Raw genomic sequence first — 16433 nt, 5'->3', positions numbered from 1 at the left:
AGATAGATAGATAGATAGATAGATAGATAGATAGATAGATAGATAGAGGGTATAGGGTGAGTTGAAGATGAAGGGATCATATCTGGAGAATAAATTTAAGGGGTGAGAGAGGATTATACTAGGAGAAGGAGAAATGGACAGCTAGAATGGGGTAAACTATCTCACAAAAACAGGAAAGTAAAGGCTCTTACAGTGGAAGGGAAATAGGGGAAGGTGAGAGGGAATGAGTGAATCTTTTTCTCATAGGATTTGACTTAAGGAGGGAATAACATGCATACTCAATTGTATATGGAAATCTATCTTACCTTACAGGAAAATGGGGGGGGAAGGGGACAAGAGAGTAGGGGGATGATAGAGAGGAGGGCAGATTGGGAAATGGGAAAATTAGAAGCAAATACTTCTGAGGAAGGACAGGGTCAAAAGAAAGAATAGAATAAATGAGGGGGGCAGGATAAGATTAAGGGAACGAGTTAGTTTTTCACAGCATGTCTGCTATGGAAGTGTTTTGCATAACTGCACATGTATAACCTACATTAAGTTCCTGCCTTTTCAATGAGGGTGGGTGAGGACAGAGGAAGGGAGAAAATTTGGAACCCAAAGTTTTAAAAACACGTTTAAAAAAATGTTTTCACATGCAACTGGGAAATAAGTTTACAGGAAATGCGGTACAGAAATCTATCCTGCCCTACAGGAAAATAGAAGGGGAAGAGAATAAGAGAAGGGTGGGGAGATAGAAGGAAAGGCAGACTAGGAGAAGGGGTATTAAGAATGCATGCCATCTTGGAGTGGGGGGAGGAGTGAGAGGGAGTGAAAATTTGGAAGTCAAAATCTTGTGGAAGTAAATGTTGAAAACCAAAAATAAATCAATTTTAATAAAAAATTAAAAAATAAAGGAAAAAAATATAGAATGTAAACTCCTAGAGATCAGCTAATTATTCCTTCCTAGGTCCTCTTCCTTTGTCCATCTAGCATTTAAACTATATCACTTGTTGAGTTTATCAGCTCCTTTTGTGTTAATTTATTATCTCTCTATATATAAATGATTGTCAAATCTAAAAAATCATGCCTAGTGACCCTTCTGAGGTGCATTCTTGCATCACCAATCCGTTTCGCATATATCAGACTGGATATATGATAAGTATTTCAAACTCTGCATGTTCAAAACAGAACTCATCCCTCCCCAAACTGTTATCTTTTCCAGATTTTCCTATTATTATTGAGGACACTACTATTCTCCTAGCCACCCAAGCTCCCAACATTGATTTCTTCCTAAGCTTCTTACTTTCTGCCACTCTACTTAACCAATTTATTTCCAAATTACTTCATTTCTACCTTTATAGCATCTCTTATATGCTTCTATTTCCACTCACACAACAACCACACTATTTCAGGCCCTCAGTCTCTTTCCTGGAAAATTTCAAGAGCGTTGTAATTGGTTTCACTGCTCAATGCTCTTCCCACTCAGTCTTTCCTACACTCAGATGCCAAAATAATGTTCCTTAAATATGTCTGCCCATGTCATTCTCCAGTTCGAAAAACTCTAGTAATTTCTTATTATCTTGAAGATGAAATTTTAAGTCCTTAATTTGGCATTTAAATCTCTCTATAACTTAGCTCTGTCCTACCCTTCTGGTCTTTCTACACTTACTTCTCCTTGGCTACTCTAACCTGCTTCTTATTATTCATATGTGACATATAATACCTCACTCTTCTCCCATCTATATGTTTCTACACTTGTCCCCCATATTTGGAATGTTCTCCATTCTCTCAGCAATCTCTTAGTTTCCCTGTCTGACTTCCTTATGAAGCAGGATTTTATTGGTGTCCCAGATTCTAGTTCCTTCCCCTCTGAGATTACTTCCCTCAAGATAATCTGTATATATCCTGTAAAACATCATTCTTTACATGTAGTCTCCTTAATTAGAATAGGGATAGAATAAAATCTTTGGAGTCAGTGAGATTTTAATCTGCCTTTATGCCTCCAGTATTTGGCACAGTGTCTGGCACATAATAAGTGCATGGTAATTGAATTCTGCTGTATTATAAGTCCCAATATTTTTCATATACTAGGAACATTTTATTCAGTCATTTCAGTCATGTCTAACTCTTCATGACACTATTTGGGGTTGTCTTGGCAAAGATACTGGAGTGGTTTGCCATTTTTTTATCCAGATCATTTTAAAGATGAAAAAACTGAGGCAAGCTGGGTTGAGTGACTTGCCCAGGGTAACACAGTTATTAGGTGTCTGAGGCTAAATTTGAATCCAGGTCTTCCTGACTCCAGGCCCAGTGATCCATTCACTGTGTCAATAGGTTTGCTGAATTGAATTAAAAACAACAGTGTTTCAAGACAGCATTGTCCTGCTAGAAGTAAAAAGAAAATAAAACAACCAAAAAAACAACTAAATTTTTGATTTCTCATTTCTGTTTCATGATATTCTTCACACTGTGTTTTCAGACAGATTAATCCCATAAAGGGGAGAGCTATCTCAAACCTTTGACAGTTCTGCTGAACCTACTGTTTTTTCCCCCTAGAGTTTTTTAATAATACACTTAATTACCTTCTTTGTCACAGTTTTCATGGAATAATTATGAGAACTTTATCTGGTGCTTGTAAGTCAGCAGTGTTTACTTTCTGGAAAAAATGTTTTCTAAACATTTTAATGGTTTCCATGAAAATCAGAATTCCAAGGTAATAAAAAAAACTAATAAAAGCTACATTTTTAGAAATATTGCTTTTTATTTACATTAAATATATGAAGACCCATATGTTTCATTTTTCAACATAACATTTCCATTGTAAATGCTCACAGATTTAGAAACTAGTGCTCACAAAGGATGAATGCTTTGCTATGGTCACACAGGTAGTAAGTGAAATAGTCTAAATTTGAATTCTGTCCCTCTAATCTGAAGTTATAGGTCTTTCTATTTCATTATTCCCACGGTTCATTTCTCATAATGCTTCAGTTATGGACCCCATTTTCCCGCTATCCATATTTAAGACTATATCTGCATGTTACTGTAAATTTGTATATTTTCAGGATTAATTGATGATTACAGAGCAATGGAGCAATTGCTAAGTGCTTATGTAATCAAATCATTACAACAGAGTTATCAGATAGGGTTCAAATGAATGATGAATATTGCCATGAAGTATGAATGATTGCTTTCATTTATTAACTCCTTGGATAAATATTTGTTACTTACTATACATATAGAACTTCTAAAAGCAGCTAGGTTTTCATAGTTTCATTGAACTCAATTATTCAGGTGAAAACTTCCATGCTTTTTACGTAAAGAAGTCCAGATTTACATAGGGCAAATAAAATATAGCTCTGGAGAAATTCTATATAAATATTTGAGAGAATAGAGAAAGGTACAAGGAGCTTGGAGACAAATATGGGGTGTGTGTGTGTGTGTGTGTGTGTGTGTGTGTGTGTGTGTGTGTATTTTCTGTCATTGGTAGTTATGATTATACTAACTTGACAAGGAAGGGGGATGTGATAAACTGACATAATTAACATCTGTTTTTAATTAGTATCACTGTTGCTATTAAGAAAAATGAAGGTCTAGAGGCAGTTCAAGATGAGATGAACTATCCCAGTGTAATTACCACAACTCTCAGCAGGGTCTTTTCTCATCTGATTAACACCACAGCAGGGCAGTTGTTCCAGCATATATCTAACTGCCACAATCATAGGGAAAATAACAGAGGTGATGGCAATCAAAAGAGTTTAATTGACATCTTCAATTAAGTATTCAAAGTTCCTTATTTCATTCTATGCATATATACCACTTCAAAAAAATCTGTCTAAGCAAAGCTACAATTATGTTCCAGACATATTAAGTAAGGGTAGAAGGCCTCAAGTCATTTTTTTTTTTATTTTGCCAAAACATAAACAAGAATAATATGAACAACCTTCAACTGATATCTGTTATGCTATTCATCTATCTGCAAATACATATTTCAGTTGAAACTTCTGAAAATATGATGTAGAAACCATTTGATTTGGTGTTCAAAAACTCTATCCATAAATTGTGGCAAGTGCTATGCCTGTATAATTCTGTGCCTTCTCTGAACTTTATGATTTTAAATTAATTTGGAGCTGTCCTTTCTTCAAATGAAAACAATGCAAAAACACATAATTTTTGCTTCTAAACACCATGATATCATGAATTTAAAGTTGTAAGGAAGCTGATAGGTCATTTCTTCTAACCTCCTTATTTTAAAGACAAGGAAACTGAGGTCTAGGAAAGACAAGTGACTTCCTCAAGACTACACAGGCAGTAAAATATAAACTATGATTTGAATCCAGAACAACTGAATTAAAATTCTTTTTACTTTATACCGTACTATCATGGCCGAGCAATTGATCTGATTTTTCCTTAAGGATAAATAAGAAAATATGAATTAAATAAGAACCCAGCTTTGTCAATGTTGAGCAATTGGACAGTTGGACAGTTACTTAAAACTCAAGAATTGTAGATGTAGTATAATGATCTTTATAAAGTGTCATCATTGGAAACTGTGATATGTTCATTAACATGACAACTTAATACCATATTTAAATTCACACACACACACATATACACACATCACTCTTGTACTCCTACAGGATACAGTAATTCCAGGATACACAAAGACAATGACTTAGATAATGGTATTTATTAAGCACTGCACTTTTCTTCAGGGCATTGTATTATTTGATGATTCAAAATTGTAAAAAAAAAAAAGTATATTGTAGTGGATAGTGGATAGGATACCAGACTGACAGGCAGGAAGATCTATAATGATATCTGAAGTAGAGACAGAAGTATAAATCCAAACACTAACTAGCAGTTTGACCTTGAACAAGGAAATCTCTTGACCTCACTGGAACTCAACTTACTCAGTAGTAATATAGTGATCATGCCAATAGCATCTAACTGAAAGCATTTTTGAGAGTCTCAAAATATATATATATTTAATTTTCCTATCACATTCATTTCCAAATGTATCTCTGCTACTTTTCTACCCAGCAAGTCATGCTTTATAACAAAGATTTTTGAAAAAAGATAGAATGGGGAGGGCAGAGAAAAGATGGTGGAGTAAAAACAGTGACTTGCTTGAGCTCTTCCCCAAACACCTCCAAATACCTGCAAAAAATGGCTCTAGACAAATTCTAAAGCAGCAGAACACACAAAAAGAAAGAGTGAAACAAATTTCCAGCCCAAAGTAACCTGGATGGTTGATCAGAAAGGTATATTGTGCCAGGCTAGGAGAGGAACGCAGTTTGGCATAGGCGCACAGGCCATAGTGAACCTGAAGCAGGCCTCAGAGGACTGAATCAGGGCAGCTGTGGTGGATTCCAGACTTCTCAACCCACAAACGCCAAAGACAACTTAGAAGATCAGTGGGTAAAAGTCTGTTCTGTGGTGAGAGAGAAGAGCGGGGTTCTAGCCCCATTCCCCAAGCTTGGTCCCAGGGTGGCTGCCTCCTGAGCTTCAGGCCAACAGATTGAGGGGGAATTGAGTGGCTGATCAGAGGGGGATTGCATGGATCTCTCTGCTGGTGCAGGATTCTCTTGCTTTGTCCGTGCTCAGATATGGGTCACAGTTCTGGGTGGCTGTCATGGGGCAAGGTGGAGAGCTGGCATGGGGGAGCTTGTAATGGCTGTGGAGAGGAAATCTCCCTCACTGTTCCAAGACAGCAAAAAGTGCTTGTGGTCACTCATAGACCAGTGCACAGTCCAAGAAAGGAGTAAACACCTCATCCTTGATAATAGCACCTTGGAAGAACTGAAAATTTATAGGTTCCTAGAAGTATCTCTGAAAACAGCTACACAAAACCCCTGAAGGTTGGGACAGTACATTCTCCACAATGGAAACAGACTCTTACCTTAACAAAGAGTTTATAACTCAAGTAAGTGGCTGGGATCATGAGCAAGCATTGCAAAAAGATTCAGACTATATAATTTTACTTTGGTGACAAAGAAGATCAAAACATACAACCAGAAGAAGACAACAAAACCCAAGCTCCTAAATCCAAAGACTCCAATAAAAATATGTATTGGTCCTATGCCATGGAAGAGATCAAAAAGGATTTTGAGAAGCAAGAGAAGTAGAGAAAAAAACTGAGAGTGATGCTAAAGGAGACCCCCAAAAAATACTGAAGAAAATAACACCTTAAAAATAGCCTAACCCAAATGACAAAAGAGGTCCAAAAAGTCAATGAGGAGAAGAATGCCTTAAAAAGCAAAATTGGCCAAATGGAAAAGGAAGTCCAAAAGCTTACTGAAGAAAATACTTCCTTAAAAATTAGAATGGAGCAATTGGAAGCTAGTGACAATTTCAGAAATCAAGGCACTGTAAAACTAATCCAAAAGAATGAAAAAAAATAGAAGAGGATGTGAAATATCTCATTGGAAAAACAACTAACCTGGAAAATAGATACAGGAGAGAGACCTTAAAAACTATTGGACTTTCTGAAAGCCATGATGAAAAAAAAAGAGCCTAGACATCATCTTTCAAGAAATTATCAAGGGAAACTTCCCTGATATTTTAGAACCAGAGGTCAAAATAGAAATTAAAAGAATCCATTGATCACCTCCTGAAAGAGATACCCAGAGGAAATCTCCTAGAAATATTGTAGCCAAATTCCACAGTTCCTAGATCAAGGAGAAAATATTGCAGGCAGCCAGAAAGAAACAATTCAAGTGTTGTGGAAACAATCAGGATAACACAAGATTTAGCAGCTTTAGCAGCTTCTACATTAAGGGACCGGAGGGTATGGAGTATGATATTCTGGAGGGCAAAGGAGCTAGGACTACAACCAAGAATCACCTATCCAGCAAAACTGAGTATAATCTTTCAGGGGAAAAAATGATTATTCAATGAAATAGGGGACTTTCAAGCATTCCTGAGGAAAAGACAAGGGCTGAATATAAAATTTGACTTTCAAATACAAGACTCAAGTAAAACATGGAAGAGGTAAACAAGAAGAAACTTATTAAGGTTGAACTGTTTACATTCCTGCATGGAAAGATGATATTTGTAACTCATGAATCCTTTGTCAGTATTAGGGTAGTGGGAGGGAAAAATTACATGTATGTATAGATAGATAGATAGATAGATAGATGGCACAGGGTGAGTTGAAAATGAAGGGGTGATATCTGGAAAATAAAATTAAGGGGTGAGAAAGGATTATACTGGGAGAAGGAAAAAAGGAGAAGTAGAATGGAGTAAATTACCTCACATGAAACAGACAAGAAAAAGTTTTTACAAGGAGGGCAAATGGGGGAAGGTGAGAGGGAATGAGTGAATCTTATTCTCATAGCATTTGCCTTAAAGAGGGAATAACATACACAATGGGGTATGGAAATGTATCTTACTCTGCAGGAAAATAAGGCAGGAAGGGGACAAAAGAGCAGGGGGCTGATAGAGGGAAGGGCAGATTGGAGGAGGGCATACTCAGAAACAAACACTTCTGAGGAGGGACAGGGTCAAAAGAGAGAATAGAATGAATTGGGGATAGGATAGGATGAAGGGAAATATACTTAGTTTTTCACAACATGACTACTATGCAAGTATTTTGTATGACCACACATCTATAACCTGTATTGAGATGCTTGCCTTTTCAATGAGGGTGGGTGGAGAGGGAGGAAGGGAGAAAATTTGTAACCCAAAGTTTTAAAAACAAAAGCTAAAAATAAAAAAAATTAAAAAAGAAAAAAGAGAGAATGATCTCAGCAAAATTAAAAAACACTTCAACTGTCTGATAGCATATGAAGCATTTTCCATCCAAATACACTCATAGCAGCTTTGCAGTGCAGGAAGGAGGGTGGAACACTTCTTTTTTTCTTTATTAAAATCTCAGTGAATTGAATAGGAAAAAAAGTAAACTAGAAGTCAGGAAACGAGCTTCTAGTCCTAATTTTTCCAGTAAGCAGTTTTCCTTCTATGGTCTAAATTTCTGCAACCAAAAAGCAAAAATCTTGAATTAGATGACCTGAGAGTTTCTTTTATCTCTCAGAGCCTATGATACCATGATATCAAAACCAAAAATACATTTATTGTGAGGTTTTAGGAATAAAAGTTACCTAGAGGATTCCTCTCTACTAACTTAATTTGTCTTGATTATCCTCATCTACTTCTTACTCTTAATCTATAAAATGGAGGAGGGTAGTGATAATACTTATATTGCAAGGTTATTGGCAGAAATATTCTTTATAAAATGTGAAGCATCATACATTTTTTGTCATTATAGTTTTTTGTTGTACTTAATCATACCAAAAGGGTAAAAAAATAGGAATGTAAAATCTACAATATTAATCAAGTAATGCTGTCCAATTTGTACCATCCTACTGACAAGATACTTTTCCCTATTAAAAGTCATCTTTGAAACAGGCATTAATTGAGAATCCATGTGCTAGGCACTGTGCTAGGTCCTATCTAACATAATTCCCATGTGCTGCTATATAAACTATTTTTCTCTTGTTCAAATCCTCAGTAGAGATTGACAACATCTAGTCAGTAATATCTGTGAAAGAGGCTTTCCATAAATTTGCAGACAACCTCAAGGCCAAAGTGATCTCTCCCTCCTTTGGATTTCTACAACACTTATCTGTGCAACTCATTTAGCTCTTTATAATCTGCTTCTTTGTGTTGCTTTTGTTAACTCATTCATATCCATAGATCATCTCCCAATTTGTATTATATCTTTCTAAAAAAAAACAATTTTATTTATTCATACATTAATGTTAAGGGCTGGACTACAGTTTAAGAAAAAAATAAGAAAAAGAAAATAGTCTATGATACACAGTCCCATACAGAAGAGAGAAGAGGAAGAAGACAGGTTATGATGAAGGGGAAAAAATAGATAGAGACACATACATACACATACACACAAGATGAAGGAAGGTAGGCTGGGCAGTCGTGTTCAGGGCTCTTAATCACCTGCTTCATATAGGTTTCCAGCAGGTACTTTTTAAAGGCTGTGGGGTTTGTCCAAAGTTCAGCAGTGTGTTCAATGGGCTGTCTATGTTGGGTTCTCCCAGCAGGCTCTGGATAGATAGCATGATGGTCCTGACATCATGTACAGCTGCCCACTTGTTCTTGATGATGTCTAAACAGATATTGCCTTGGGTGTGCATATTAGGATGTGACAAGTTTCACAGTGGGAGCATTATATATTATATGCTTCAGAATTCCAGGGAGACCTTGTACCTTAGGTCTTCATATACTATCCCAGCTACCCCATGGATAGTCCTAATTCACTAGAAGAGATTGTTTGACTCTGGGAAGGCAGAAATTCCTTTGTCCCCAGACACCACTGGGGTCATCAATTCCTTCTGTAAAGTTTTGTCCATGGACCCGTGGACTGAGCTGCCCTAGGCTTGTCACCCTTATGGGAGGCAGCAGTGGTGTTGGCAGCTTCTAGTTCTGCAAGGCCATGGGGGACCAGAAATAAAGGAAGGGAAACTCCTGGGCAGCAACTGCCTGTATCTTTCTTTAAGAAATGATTGTATATGGTATTTATAACACATGGCCCATGGTCCAGGGCATCACTGCCACAAGGACTCTATATTCAAATGGACCAGATTCAATACTGGAGGTCTCAGCCATAAATGTTAGTTTCACTCTTGGATTTTTCATTCCCACCTGGAATATTTAAGGAAAATTTCTAAATATAATTATGTTTTATGTGTTTGTAACAGGGACTTCAAGAAATTTACAGGCATTTAGTGTCCTAAATGTTTATTAGTTAAGGAAAAGTTATTTTTTCTCCCTCACAAAAAGTGCATAAGTTGAAAAGAAGTCTATGAAAAAATAGAGAAAGAAAAATACATACTCAAACATATTCACACTCAGATACCCACTCAAATCCATCAGAGTCTTCCTAGCAGACAAATGCTCTCTGTACTCTTTGACTGGAGACTAAGGGAATTAGTATAATATGGACAAATAATCCCAAATGTCTTTGCTCCTGAAATGTATGAGTATCTCAGTCGCATGGTTTTGAATATCAGATTTGCTCACAACTTGTGCCTCTACACCTCCACCACTGATCATGACAGGGCATGACTTATTCCTTCTGCTGACAGGTGTTCCAATGATCCTGTATTATCTATCCATGAAGAAGCACACTGCTGAGGAAATATTGTTCTAGGATATCAGTTCTTGAACTCTCAAATTTAGGAACTGTCAGAATTGGGGTTGTCTACAAGACAACTCCCAAATCTGGTGCTGTCCAGGATATATCCCTTATCTGGTTAATCCTGGAATCATACTTGTTGGGGAACATAAATGTCTGTGCTTGAATTAGTCCTGAGGGGCCTCATTTTCAGGAATCTGGAACTTAATAGGTTGTCATCAGTTCTGTTTATCATCTTACATCTAACTAGATTTATTTGTAGTGTGAACACCATGAAAGCTGAGTAACAAGTCAAAAGATCAAGCCCCATTTCCATGAAATTGAATTTATAGTGAAATGATGGGTGCCATACTAGCCATACATGTACAACTGTCAAAATAGGGTTGACATGACTTGGGGTTGTATGACTCTAGAGTTTATTTCTCTTCTACAAAATCCTTGATAAACCTTATGACTTTCAGTCTTATTTTCCTGCACCCTTCTAGTTATATTATTAATATAGCTATGGCCTTTGGAGTATAAACTCATTCTAAATTTCTGTACAACAATTAGGAATTGGTTGGAATTGCCTTTTATGTCTAAGCAAACAGTGTAATTGAAATACCATGATGGGCCTTATGAAAACACATGTAAATTTTCCACTTCTGGGAGCCAAAATGGCAGAATAAAAAGGTAGTTGCTCTCACCCTCCCCTATAAAACTCTGAAAGCCCAGAAAATATTACCCCAGGAAAAACACTGGAACAACTGAACCTGAAGAAAGCCAGGGAGCAGCAGTGCAGTAGCCCAGGTAGTTTCAGGGATTAACGAAAAAGGCCCCTCTTCTCCTGGGGGAAGGGGAGCAGTACAGCATGGGAGGCATCCCAGCCAGCTAGTTGAAAGCCCCACTTTAGCACACCAGGAAGAGATCCTGGTGCCTTGGCATTCTACAGCCAACAGGTCTCCAAGTGCCTCAGCAAAAATAAGGGAAGCAGTACTACAAACGGCCCCAGGCAGATAAACACCCTGCAACATCCATCTGCAGGGAACTGAAGAAAGCTAAAGAAAAGGAAAAGCAGGCAGCCTAGAGTTGCCCAAGAGTTCCTGCCTTGCTGATTACATCCCAACCCCAGGTAAGCTGCCAGAACCCTATAACCTCCAACTGCCAACATTGGAGGCCTCAGCACACAATTCCAGTGACCAAGACCTAGGCTCCAAACACAAAAAACTTGGGTCAGTGCCCTATGGTACCCAGCAGGAGAGTTCAATCTCTTTAAAGGCCAGGGAATAAAGAAACACCGTGAGTAAAAAGAAATGTATGATAGATTCATATTATGAGAAGAGTGAAGATCAATGCAGAAATTCTGAGGAGGACAACATTGTCAACAAACCCATATCTGCAACCTCAAAAGGGAATATGAACTGATGTTAAGCCCAAAAAGCCTTCTTAGTAGAGCTCAAGAAGGATTTTAAAAGTCTAATGAGAGAGGTAGAAGAGTCCTTAAAAGATACAATTGGCCAACCGGAAAAAAGGTACCCTGAAGAAAACAAATCTCTTAAAAATACAATTGGCCAGGGCAGCTAGGTGGCACAGTGGATAAAGCTCCGGCCTTGGAGTCAGGAGGACCTGAATTCAAATATGGCCTCCGACACTTCACACTTACTAGCTGTGTGACCTTGGACAAGTCACTTAACCCCAACTGCCTCATCAAAAAGCAAAAAACAAAACAAAAAAATACAATTGGCTAATTGGGGAAAGAGTTACAAAATCTAATAAAGGAAAACAATTTGTTAAAAACTAGAATCAGGCAAATGGAAGCTAATGACCCTAGAGAGAGCAAGAATCAGTCAAACAGAAACAAAAAAATGAAAAAAAAATAGATGAAAACATAAAATTATGTCATTGGTAAAACAACTGACCTGGAAAATCGATCCAGGAAAAACAATTTAAAAATTATTAGTCTACCTGAAAATCATGATGAAAAAAGAGCCTGGACAGTATCTTTCAGGAAATAATAAAGGAAAACTGCCCTGAAGTCCTAGAACTAGAAGATAAAATAGCCATATAAAGAACCCACGACTCACCTCCTGAAAGAGATCCCAAATTGAAAACACCAAGGAATATAGTAGCCAAATTCCAAAATTACCAGGTCAAAGAGAAAATACTGCAAGCAGCCAAAAAGAAACAATTTAAATATCTTGGAACCACAGTCAGGATTACATAGGACCTTGAACCTTCTACATTAAAATACCATAGGGCATGGAAAACGATATTCTGTAAGGCAAAGGAGTTTGGATTGCAACCAAGGATCAATCACCCAGTTAAAATGAGCTTAATCTTTCAGGGAAGGAGATGGATATTCACTGAAATAGGGAACTTGAAAACCTTCCTGATGAAAAGATCAGAGCTCAACAGAAAATTCAATCTTCAAGTTCAAGACTCAAGAGAGACAGAAAAAGGTAAATGGGACAGAAAGATACAATATGTTGTTAATAAGGGCAAACTGTTTGCATCCCTGTAAGGGAAGATGACACTTGCAACTCTTGAGAATTGTATTGATGTTAAAGGGGTATATATAAAGGGGGTAGATATAAGTTGACTTTGATGTAATATTAACAAAAATCTAATCAAGTAGGTTAAATGGATCCAAGTAAGTGGATTAATCTGATCTAAGAAAATGTACTGAGAAAGGAGTAGGCAGACAAGTGTAAATTACAGTACAGGAAAAGACACAAAAACTGTTACAGCAGAGGGAGAGAATGGAGGGGGATAAGCATTGTTTAAACCTTACTCTCATCAGATTTGGCTCAAGAAGGGAATAACACAATCAGGTAGGTATAGAAATCTAACTTGTCCTATAGGGAGTAGGAAGAAAAAGGGAAAAGAAAAGGGAGGGGGGATAAAAGGGAGGGAAGAAGCAGTAAGGGTAAAGGGAAAGAAAAGGGACAGGGCTAATAGAAGGGAGGAGGGACTGAGGGAGGGAGTGGTCAAAAGCAAAACACTAGTGAGGAGGGAAAAGGAAAAAGGATAAAGAAAAGCATAAACAGGGTGGGGGGAGGATGGAGAAAAAGACACAGATAGTAATCATAACTGTGAATGTGAATGGGATGAACTCTCCCTTAAAACGGAAGAGGATAGCAGAATGGATAAAAACCATTATCCTACAATATGTTGTTTACAGGAAACACATTTGAAAAAGAGTGACACACACAGGGTAAAGGTAAAAGACTGGAGCAGAATATTTTATGCTTCAGCTGAAGTAAAAAACAAAACAAAACAAAACAAAAAAACATTGGTAGCAATCCTGATGTCAGACAAAGCAAGAGCAAAAATAGATCTTATCAAAAGAGATAAGGAAGGAAACTATATCCTGCTAAAGGTTACCATAGACAATGAAGTAATATCATTACTAAACATGCATGCACCAAATGGTATAGCATCCAAATTCTTAAAGGAGAAGTTCAGAAAGTTACAGGAAGAAACAGACAGTCACAGTATATGAGTGGGGGACCTCAACCTCCCTCTCTCTGAACTAGATAAATCTAACTACAAAATAAACAAGAAAGAAGTTAAGTAATTGAATAGAACATTAGAAAAGTTAGGTATGATACACCTCTGGAGAAAATTGAATGGTGATAGAAAGGAATATACTTTTTTCTCAGCAGTACATGGCACATACACAAAAATTGACCATGTACTAGGGCATAAAAACCTCACCATCCAGTGCAAAAAGGCAGAAATATTAAATGCATGCTTTTCAGATCATGATGCAAAGAAAATTATATGTAATAAAGGACCATGGAAAGATAGACCAAAAAATAATTGGAAACTAAAAAATCTAATCCTAACATAATGATTGAGTCAAACAACAAATCATAGAAACAATCAATAATTTCATTCAAGAAAATGACAATAATGAGACAATATACCAAAACTTATGGGATGCAGTGAAAGCAGTTCTTAGGAGAAGTTTTATATCTCTAAATGCTTACATAAATTAAATACAAAAAGAGGAGGTCAATGAATTGGGCATACAGATTAAAAAAAAAAACTAGAAAAAGAACAAATTAAAAATCCTCAATTAAGCACCAAATTAGACATCAAAGGAAAAATTAATAAAATTGAAATTAAGAAAACTATTGAACTAATAAATAAAACTAAGAGCTAGTTTTATGAAAAAAAACAATAAAATAGATAAACTTTTGACTAATTTAATTTAAAAAAAAGTAAAAAGAAAAGCAAACTACCAGTATCAAGAATGAAAAAGGTGAATCTACCACCTAGGAAGAGGAAATTAAAACAATAATTAGGAACTATTTTGCCCAACTGTATGCCAATAAATTTGACAATCTTAATGAAATGGATGCATATCTACAAAGATATAATTTGTCCAGATTAACAGAAGAGGAAGTAAAATACTTAAATAACCCCATCTCAGAAAAAGAAATTGAACAAGCCATTGATGAATTCCCTAGGAAAAAAATCTCCAGGGCCAGATGGATTTACAAGCGATTCTATCAAACATGTAAAAAACAATTAATTCCAATACTATATAAACTATTTGGGAAAATAGTCAAACAAAGAGTCTTACCAAATTCTTTTTATGATACAAATATGGTGCTGATACTTAAACCAGGAACAGTCAAAACAGAGAAAGAAAATTACAGACCAATTTCTCTAATGAATATAGATGCAAAAATTTTAAACAAAATATTAGCAAATAGATTACAGCAACATATCACAAGAATAATACACTATAACCAGGTAGGATTTATACCAGGAATCCAGGGTTAGTTCGATGTTAGGAAGACTATCAACATAATTGATTACATCAACACAAAAACTAACAGAAACCACATGATCATCTCAACAGAAGCAGGAAAATCTTTTGACAAAATACAACACCCATTCCTATTAAAAACACGAGAGAGTATAGGCATAAATGGAGTCTTCTTTAAAATAATAAATAGCATCTACCTAAAACCTTCAGCAAGCAATATATGTAATGGGATAAACTAGAAGCATTTCTAATAAGATCGGGAGTGAAACAAGGATGTCCATTATCACCACTGTTGTTCAATATTATACTGGAATTTTTAGCTTTAGCAATAAGAGAAGAAAAAGAAATTGAAGGTATTAGAAGAGGCAAAGAAGAATCAAAGCTGTCACTTTTTGCATATGATATGATAATATACTTAGAGAATCCTAGAGAATCAAGTAAAAAGTTACTTAAAATAAAAAACAACTTTAGCAAAGTTGCAGGCTATAAAATAAAGCCACATAAGTCATCTGCATTTCTATATATTACCAACAAAGCCCAACAGGAAGAGAGAGAAAGAGAAATTCCATTCAAAATTATCATGGACATTATAAAATATTTAGGAGTTTACTTGTCAAATCAAACCCAGGAACTATATGAACACAATTACAAAATGCTTTTCACACAAGTAAAATCATATCTAAATAATTGGACAAACATCAGTTGCTCATGGGTAGGCTTAGTTAATATAATAAAAATAACAATTCCACCTAAGCTTATTTAACTATTCAGTGCCATACCAATCAAACTACCAAAAAATTATTTTATATAGTTAGAAAAATAATAATAAGATTAATTTGGAAGAACAAAAGGTCCAGAATACCCAGAGAACTAATGAAAACAAATGCAGGGGAAGGTAGCCTAGCCATTCCAGATCTTAAATTATATTATAAAGCAGCAATCATCAAAACTGCTTGGTACTGGCTAAGAAATAGAGTGGTAAATCAGTGGAACAGGTTAAATATGCAAGACACAGTGGTCAATAACTATGGTAATCTATTATTTGATAAAACCAAAGACCCCAGCTTCTGGGATAAGAACACCCTCTTTGGAAAAAAAAAGTCTGGAAAAACTGGAAAAGAGTGTGTCAGAAACTAGGCATAGACCAAAATCTCACACCATAAACCAAAATAAAGTCAAAATGGGTTCATGATTTAGATATAAAGGCTGATACTGTAAGCAAACTGAGACAACAAGGAATAGGTTATGTGTCAGATTCGTGGAGAACAGAAGAATTCATGACAAAACAGGAGATAGAGAGCATTACAAAAAGCAAAATGGATAACTTTGATTACATTAAATTGAAAAGCTTTTTTGCACAAACAAAACCAATTCAAAAAAGATTTGAAGGAAAGTAGAAAATTGGGAAAGAATTTTTATAACCAGTCTCTCTGATAAGGGTCTCATTTCTAAAATGTATAGAGAATTAAGTCAAATTTATAAGAATACAAGTCATTCCCCAACTGATAAATGGTTAAGGGATACGAACAGGCAGTTCTCAGA

At 36.1% G+C, this 16433-nt stretch overlaps 1 pseudogene; it reads right to left on the bottom strand.

Annotated features, from left to right (window-relative positions):
• Positions 1–9406, bottom strand: part of LOC114048094 — a 62616-nt pseudogene extending 53210 nt beyond the window's left edge.
• Positions 9407–16433: the final 7027 nt, after the last annotated feature.

Source organism: Vombatus ursinus, unplaced genomic scaffold (assembly GCF_900497805.2).
Source record: "Vombatus ursinus unplaced genomic scaffold, bare-nosed wombat genome assembly UNPS02014791.1, whole genome shotgun sequence".
Lineage (NCBI taxonomy): Eukaryota > Metazoa > Chordata > Mammalia > Diprotodontia > Vombatidae > Vombatus > Vombatus ursinus.
This window is presented reverse-complemented; position numbering and strand designations above follow the sequence as displayed.